At 41.9% G+C, this 9,075-nt stretch overlaps 1 protein-coding gene across 2 annotated transcripts in view; it reads left to right on the top strand.

The window, feature by feature from the left end:
- The first annotated feature begins 3,741 nt into the window (after positions 1–3,741).
- Positions 3,742–9,075, top strand: part of PSMD14 (proteasome 26S subunit, non-ATPase 14) — a 111,476-nt gene continuing 106,142 nt past the window's right edge. The window contains exon 1 of one of the 2 annotated variants that reach the window (XM_051849541.2): positions 3,742–3,921. The gene's annotated coding sequence lies outside the window, so the exon portion shown is untranslated. The remainder of the gene's footprint in view (positions 3,922–9,075) is intronic. The other variant, XM_051849542.2, reaches the window with a different exon arrangement.

Here is a 9,075-nt window from a genome sequence, read left to right as displayed (position 1 = left end):
TGGGGCTCCCATGTAGGTGGCAGGAGCCGAACCATCCAAGTCATCCTGTGCTGCCTTCATAGGCACATCAGCAGGGAGCTGGATATGAAACAGAGCAGTCAGGACTCAAAGCAGTGCTCATATGGGATGCCAGCTTAACCTACTGGCCTGGTTTTGAAATTTTTACAAAATTTATTTACTTGAAAGGCAGAGACACGCAGAGAGATCTTTCATCTGCTGGTTCACTTGCTAAATACCTGCAACAGCCACAGCTGCGCTAGGCTAAAGCCAGTAGCCCAGAACCCATCTCAGGTATTCCAAGTGGGTGACAGGGACATAAGTACATGAGATACCACTTGTTGCTCCTTAGGGTGCACATTAGCAGGAAGTTGCAATCAGAAGCTGAGCCAAACCCTGAACTCCAGCACTCTGAGATGTGGGCATCCCAAGCAACGTCTTAATGGATGTGACAATACTTGCCTACTTCCTTCAGTTTGGAAGGATAGTTTTGCTGCAGGCAGAATTTTGATGTTTTTTCTGTCTGTACTTTGAATACCTCACTGCCTCTGGTTTTCCTGATCTCAGCTGTAAATCTGTTGCATGCCTTCTCTCTTGCCACTTTCAAAATTCTCTCTCTTCCCTTGGCTTTCAACAGGTTGATAAGACTTTGTCAAGGTATGAATTTCTATTTATCCCACTTTGTATTTGTTCAGCTTCTTGGATGTGTAGATTAATGGTTTTCACCAAATTATTTCTTCAAATACTGTACCTACCCTTTTCTTTTTCCCTTCTCCTTTAGAGATCTTCATTTTGTATAGGTCTTTGAGGATGTTTTATTTCATCATTGTCTAGATAACCCCAACTGACTCATATTCAAGTTTACTGCTTCTTCCTCCTATCTGCTCAGATCTGCTGTTGAGGCCCTTTATTGCAGTTTTCATATTAGTTATTGCTGATTTGGGTATGGCATGCCCCGAAAGGTTTCAAGTGTTTTTCCCCAGTGTGGTATTTTAGAAATGGTGGAACCTTTAAGTGTAAAGGCCTAGTGGAAGGTAATTAGGTCTTAGGGGCTCCATCCTTGTGAATGCATTAATACTGTCTTGAAGGAAGGGGTCAGGTCTGTGGGACTAAATTAGTTCCCACAAAAATAAGCGAGGCTGGCACTTTTCTTTGATGGCTTTTCCAAATACGTTCCCACCATTGTAATGCTGTTCACTGATGCTCTCATCAAAACCAAGTAGATGCTGGTGCAATGCTCTTGAATCTCCTGAATTCTGAGCTAAATAAACCTTTTTTAAAAAAATAAAGTACTCAGTCTCAGGTGTTTTGTTATGGCAATACAAAATGGACAAAGACAGTTACAGTTTTCAACTCAAGATTTATTTGGGTTTTAAAAACTAATTTATATCTCTTTATCAGTATCCAATTGGTGGAAAAGTCTCTCCTGCTTTTCTCTAGCTCTTTATATATGGTTCAGCTTTGGGAACATATTTAAAATGTCCAATTTTTAAAAAAGATTTTATTTATTTATTTATTTGAGAGGTAGAAACAGAAAGGTCTTCCATCTGCTGGTTCACTCCCCAAATGGCTGCAATGGCTGGAGCCAGGAGCTTCTCAGGTCTCCCACGTGGGTGCAGGGGCCCAAGCACCTGAGCTATCTTCCATTGCTTTCCAGGCCACAGCTGAGAGCTGGGTCAGAAGAGGAGCGGCTGGTATGGGAACCAGTACCCATATGGTACCTGCCGCAGGTAGAGGCTAAGTCTACTACACCACAGTGCTGGCCCCAAAATGATTTAAGTCTTTATCAAGTAAGTCAAGCATGTAGGTTTCTGCAGGGATAGTTTCTGTGTATTGATTTTTATCCTGCCTATGAATGGGCCATACATTTTTATTTCTTTGTATGAAGGTACTTTTTATTTTGAAAACTGGACATTTTAAAATATATGCAAAAACTCTGGATATATTCTAATTTGTTGTTCTTCCTGTTTGTTGTTGTAGCTGTTGCTTTTGTGTGGTACCAACGAAAGTTGCTACTCAATTTACTTGACAGCTAATGATTGCACAGAAGTTTCCTTAAACATCTTTAACTAAGAAGTGCCACAGCCTTTGCTGAGAGGATTAGTATGTGATATGTTGAGGCACACCTTCAACACTCATTCAGGACAATTTAAAATTCTGCCTTAGCATTTATTTACTTCTTGCCAGAATAGTCACAAGTTCAGAGGTGAGTGTTTAACTGGCCTTCTAGGGTCTCTCTACAGTATTCAGATAACCATAGAAATGTGTATACTCCAACCATGCAAGCTACCTTCCAGATTCCCAGGAATATGGCAGAGATTTTCAAAGCCCCTAGAAACATCTCACTCCCCAGCTAAATAATTCAGTATGGCTGGAGCAAACACTGCTCCATAGTTGAGGGGTTTTTGACCTTTATACTGAAGGTTACAGGGAACCTTGAGTGGAATTTTAAGGGGCATGACTGTATTTGTATAGCACAAAAATTGTTGCCAATGAAGTAAAGAATGGGTTAAAGGGGGGAGACTGGAAGCATGAAAATGAAGGGGATAACTGCAGAATTTTAAGAAAAAAGTGAGGAAGGCTTTCACTAAGGCTAACCTGGGAAGAATGGAGAAAGTGGGCTGGTGGACTGTAAAAGTTATTATGGAGATTAGACACTTCATGTTTTCTAGAGGGATTAATTGGGAAGCCGAACAAGCAGTACCTAATCTCAGGTTTCTGATTAGGGAAGTTACTTGGAGGGTTATTTACCAAAAACAAAACAAAACAAAACAAAACAAAACAAAACACAAGTTTTGGGGGAAAACATAAAACCTGACTCCAAATATAATTATTACCTGTAACATTATTAAGCATTTTTAGATAGAGATGTTAATATATTGTGTAACTCACATTATAGCTTTGTATCTTGATGCTGTCCTCTCTCCTCACCCTCCATCCAGTAGATTAATCATAATTCTTAGGAATGTTTGAAAGATGTTTGTTAGTTGCAACATATCTGAGAAAGAAAGAGGGACGTGGTAAATATGTTGCCCGAATAGAGGCCTAACTAGACCCAAAGTGTGACATAAACTTGTCCGTAGTTATTCCTGCTTTTAGAAAACCTAGCACAGAGCAGATCAACCAGTAAAACGTGGTTGTTGATAATTATATGGAGAAAATATTTAAGTAAAGGATTCCTTAAACCCTGTGAACTGAACTGCACTTAAAATATTTGGGAACATTAGTTTTCCTTGAAATTCAATGTTTGCAAAGCAGTAAAGAAGTGGGGGGTCAAGTGGGCTACGGAAAAAGCGCGTCTGACCATCCCCTCTAAACATACCAGCCCCTTTTTCTTTTTTGCTTCCTTCAGATGACCAATTAGTTCAAGTTTACCTTTGTGAGTTTTTGTGGAAGGCCGCAATGGCGGTGGACACCACAACGAAAGGACCCTAGGGTCCGCAACAGCAAGAGTTGCATTTCCTAGCCGGTTCAGGGGCTGGCGGTGCCGGCGTCCCACAGCTCGCCTGCGGCCGGGGAACACAGAGGTGGGCCTGGAAAAAGGAGGACACCCGAGAGGCGGGGGCGGCCCGAGCGCAAACTTCCGCCTCCTCCTCCCGGTGAGACGGCAGAAGCCGCAGGACCCGCGCGGTCTGCACCGTGCGTTTCCCCTGGGACGCCCGCTCGACTCTCGAGTAGTCTCCAATTGGCCGCCAGGGGAACGGAAGCCGAAGCAGAGCAGTGAACCCGGAAGTGCTTCGCGGCGGAGGCCTGGGCGACTCTTTTGAATGGAATAGGGCTGATTCATCGCCGGTTCGTGGAGCCAGAGCCGGGCCGGGTCTGAGCCGCTGCCGCTGCCGCTGCCGCCGCCGCCTCCGCCGACGCGTTATCCCCGCTGCAAGACAAGGGTCCAGACCGTGGCCTCCTGTCCCTGCCTTCCTTCAGGTAAGACCGAGAAGGCAGGCCCGGGAGGGCTGGGGAGACAGCCGCGCTAGGCCGCTGCCATCCCCGTGCTTTCCTGAGTCATGTTGCCCAGCCGAGTTGCCACTGGAGGCCGGGGACCTTAGGGAGGAGCCCAGGCTCCTTCGTACTCCTCGCAGGTTCCTCGGGGGTCTCTGGCAGGGTCAGATCGGGATGTGGTTTCCTTCTTCAACTGGTTTTTGCTTGACTAATTCCCATCGTCTTGGGAACCTATCCTCCTTATCCATGGAGAGCTCTTGTTTATGGCCTATTTGCCTGTGCTCTATTGGTAATTAGTCCTGTGTTGAAAAACGTCAAAGCTGACAGAGGAAACAAAGGAGAGGGAATAAAATGAACTTTTACATTGATTGCATGTTGATTTATGATCTGTCCCTCCGGTGGTTTGGCTTATTTTCTCTTAGTGATAGCTTTTCAAGTCCAAAAAATAACCGAAACTTCTCCGAGATGCAAGTCTTTAACGTTGAATATCATTAAAACTAACAGTAGTTATTCAGGTTACGCCTATGAACTTATGTTCAATGTTGTCCTAATTGAGTAGCTGAAAGTTGATCACATGTCCCGCTTTCAGTAAAAGTTGAAATCTGCTACTCTGTGTTACTTCCCGGAACTTTTTTTTTCCTGGGGACTTAGCTCCCTACTGTCAAAAGAATAAAAATGTAAACTTTTTAAAGGAATGTCATTATAGATCTAGTCACTGAGTCAGAATTTCTAGAAATTAAAATGGTAAACAAAAGTTGGTAAAGATGTCATGGGAAAGTCAGGAGAGGCTTGAAAAATTAGCATAGTGTTTTTCACTGCTCATGAAAGTGTTTTTCGTGTTGCTGACTTGATGTGTTTGAGTAAAGCAAAAGAAAAATACTAATGATGTGGAAATAAAAACAACTCAGTTTGGAGATGATTAGTATAATGATAGCCTTTTTGTTTCATAAGACCACTAAGTGGCTTTTTTAAAATTTAAATTATGTATGGTTTTTTTTTTTTTTTTTATTTTTTTTGACAGGTAGAGTTAGTGAGAGAGAGAGACAGAGAGAAAGGTCTTCCTTCTGTTGGTTCACCCCCCCAAATGGCAGCTACGGTCGGCCAATCCAAAGCCAGGAGCCAGGTGCTTCTTCCTGGTCTCCCATGCGGGTGCAGGGCCCAAGCACTTGGGCCATCCTCCACTGCACTCCCGGGCTACAGCAGAGAGCTGGACTGGAAGAGGAGCAACCGGGACAGAGTCTGGCGCCCTGACCCGGACTAGAACCTGGGGTGCCAGCGCCGCAGGTGAAGGATTAGCCTGGTGAGCCGCGGTGCCGGCCTAAATTATGCATGTTTTAAACAGATTGCATGGGTTATAGTGCATTTATAGAAATTGAGAGATATGCTGGCTCAGAATTAAGGAAAGATGTGGTTACTGAAGCCGTAAGTGGAAAGCCTGTCTTAAATTTGTCCCTAACAAAGTTAAATCTTGCCAAGGGAAGAAAGTTTTGAGTCATAACCTTTTACTAAAGCTTCACCTATTGAGTTTGGAAGATCCCCCACCCTCCTCAAAGTGATTGGTTAATAATACTGTCATTGTAATTGAAAAGTTGAATTTTAACCTGTCTGCTGTAGATTCTTCTTATTTTGTAATTGCCATATAAACTTTGTGCTTAGTTTTTAAATTCAGAACCACATGTTTGGAAAATTAATTACATGAAGCTATTGTACTTTTTTAAGAAATACTTTTATTTATTTATTTGAGATATAGAATTACAGACAGAGAGAGGTGGAGAGAGAGAGAGGTCTTCCATCTCCTGGTTCACTCTCCAAATGGCCACAAAAGCTGGAGCTGAGCCGATTCAAAGCCCAGAGCCAGGAGCTTCCTCACAGTCTCCCACACAGGTGCAAGGGTCCAGGCACTTGGGCCATCTTCCACTGCTTTCCTAGGCCATAAGCAGAGAGCTGGATCAGAAGAGGAGCAGCCTGGTCTCGATTCTGCACCCATATGGGATGCTGGTGCTGCACTGGAGGCTTAGCCTGCTTCTCCACAGTGTCAGCCCCCGCAATTGTACTTTTTTGTTTTCAAATTCATAACAATCTTCCTTTTGTAGTTTCATGTACACCTGTGAAAATCTTGCCTACATAGTCTTGTGATTTCTAATGAATTTATCTCATACCCTACTTGTGTACTAATTTGACATTTTGTGTTCTGCTTGGTGATATTTTGGTGTCCCCGTTTATAAAATGAGAGAACTAGATTAAATCTCTCCCAGTTCTAAGATAATAACAGTAACAGCATTTATTGAGTACCTAGGATATTCAGGCTTAATCTCAGCAGATTTGCAAGGTAGATATTATACCCATTTTAGAGATGAAGTCGAGTTCAGAAGAAGGTACCTTGTTCCAGTAAGTAGGTTGTAAAGCCAGGATTCAAATCTAGGTTGACTGGTAAGACTTTCCTCCATACAGCTGTCCTTTTACATTACATAGTTTTTACAGATTTATGTCATACTCTCCTCTCCCTCAGGTTTTTCCAGTGCAAACTGCTGTTTCTTGAGTATGCAAGACAGTATTCAGTAAATGTTTTACTTGAATGCTGTGATTAGGAGACATCATAGATTTTTTATAATTCCCTTCTTTTAAACCCTGGAAGGTCTTGCTTCACTAAATCTTGTTTGTATAATTAAGTTTAATGTTAACTCTTTCTACTTCTAACACTGGGAAAAAAAGTCCTTAAGATATTAATTGCTTCCCACAAACCAAAGAGCAGAGGAATTAGAAATACAATGTGATCACAGATTACAGTGGAGCAACCTAAACATTTATCATCAGTTTGAAAAATGATAGTATTTAACTGCAGAATGGTTTGGGGAGTAAAAAATGAATAATGAACTAGGAAACAGAATGATAAGCCTGAACATCTAAGGACTTTATGATTTTGTTTGAGTTTTAAGAATTAAAAATAATGTTATCCCTGGTGAAAAGTTTGAAAAATTGTAAGGTCCATTTAATATAATGTTGATGGATTGACTTTTTAGAATTATCCTTGGTTCCATACATTTCCTATAAGTATTTGAGAGTTGATTTAAATTCATTATGAACATGGTTGAACAATATTAAGTTCTGATCAGATAGTAACTTGAGAAATAAAGAAAAAAGTTTAAAGTCAATAGCCTTTGAAAGTACTACTAATTTTTTTTTACCATTTTCCCAATAAGGATCCTAAATATTGTCGTATGTAGGACATTGTGTTAGATATAAATACTTTATTCATATTAGCTAATAATGTTTTAAATTAGTTATATTATGAATGGGCTTTTGAGGCCTCTGCTTTTTCACAGGTATAAACGTCTGGTTTAGATCTATAGATCTTGTGCATTACATTTATTTCTGAGAATTTAAAGTGTTTTCTTTTATGTTATAATGTAATACTTTGTGAACCTTGTGAACCTCTTTGCTAAGTTCTGAATAATCCAGGTCCTTGTCTCCTATGTAATTAATTTAGTATTGTGAAATATGAGGCCTGGTGTTTTGAAAACCAGTAAGTGGCAAACTACTGAAGAATGATCTGTTTTGGTAGCTATGTTTGTAAGATGATGGTGCTCATGACAGCAGCTAGCTATTCTTCACTTTTTAGTTACTATATACTAATCATACTAAAAATTTGTCTTTTGTTGTCTTTAAGCTTCTAAGCAGCTAAGAGATGGTTCAGTTTTCTCATTTTGCAGATGAGGAAACTGAGGCTGGGAGAGAGGTATGTGACTCAAAGACACAGAGCTAGTAGATGTTAGAGCCAGTATTTGAATCCTGGCACTCTAACTTGTGAGTAATAGCACTTAACCCTCATATATGAGAAAAAAGAGTTATCGTCTTCCATGTGTCTGAGTCTAGTGGACTTTTCTTATTTTTTTACATCTCTAGGTTATTTCTTTTTTGTTGTTGTTGTTGTTGACAGGCGGAGTTAGACAGACAGAGAGAGAGAGAGAAAAAGGTCTTCCTTTTCTGGTGGTTTACCCCCAAATGGCCGCTGCGGCTGGCGCACCGCGCTGATCCGAAGCCAGGAGCCAGGTGTTTCTCCTGGTCTCCCATGGGGTGCAGGGCCCAAACACTTGGGCCATCCTCCACTGCACTCCCAGGTCACAGCAGAGAGCTGGACTGGAAGAGGAGCAACTGGTTCAGAATCCGGCACCCCGACCGGGACTAGAACCTGGGGTGCCGGTGCCGCAGGCAGAGGATTAGCCTATTGAGCTGCTGCGCCGGCCTAGGTTATTTCTTAAAAGATTTATTTATTTATTTGAAAGAGTTATGGAGTGGGGAGGAGGGAGGAAGGGAGAGAAAGAGATACCTTCCATCTGCTGGTTCACTCCCCAGATGGCCAGGCTAAAGCCAGGAGCCAGAAGCTTCATCCGGGTATCCCACATGGGTGCAGGGGCCCAGGCACTTTTCCACTGCTTTTGTCAGGCCATTAGCAAGTAGCTGGATTGGAAGTGGAGCAGCCAGGACACAAACCAGCACGCATATGGGATGCTGGCATTGCAGGCAGCAGCTTTAACCATTCTGCTGCAAGTCTGGCCCTAATCATTTTATGAATAATTTACAGAAATAAAAATAAAGGTTTAGTGAAAAAATAATTATATTAGAAATATTAATAATGGTTAAATATAGCAAATATAGGGGGTTTTTTTGTAAATATTTATTTATTTATTTGAAAGTCAGAGTTAGAGAAGGAGAGGCACAGAGAGAGGTCTTCTGTCTGCTGATTCATTCCCCAGTTGGCTGCAATGGATGGAGCTGTGCCAATCTGAAGTCAGGAGCCAGAGCTTCTTTCGGGTCTCCCACTTGGGTGCAGGGGCCCAAGCACTTGGGCCATCTTTTACTGCTTTCCCACACCATAGTAGAGAGCTGGGTTGGTAGTGGAGAAGTTGGGACCAGAAACAGCACCCTTATGGAATGCTGGCATTACAGGAAGCAGCTTTACCCACTACGCCACAGCGCCAGCCCCTGGACTATCTCTTCTTGTAAGGAACAGTTCAATATTCCAAATACAATTCTACTAGGCCCTGGTTTATTACTTGTGGTTCTTCTTGTACTTGTCATGCTTTGTTGTGTGTGTGTGTTTGTGTGTGTAAAATATGTATGCCTACAATTTAAATTTTT

This window comes from Oryctolagus cuniculus, chromosome 3 (assembly GCF_964237555.1).
Source record: "Oryctolagus cuniculus chromosome 3, mOryCun1.1, whole genome shotgun sequence".
Taxonomy (NCBI): domain Eukaryota; kingdom Metazoa; phylum Chordata; class Mammalia; order Lagomorpha; family Leporidae; genus Oryctolagus; species Oryctolagus cuniculus.
Note: the sequence above shows the minus strand (reverse complement) of the source record. Positions and strands in the feature narration are given on the sequence as shown.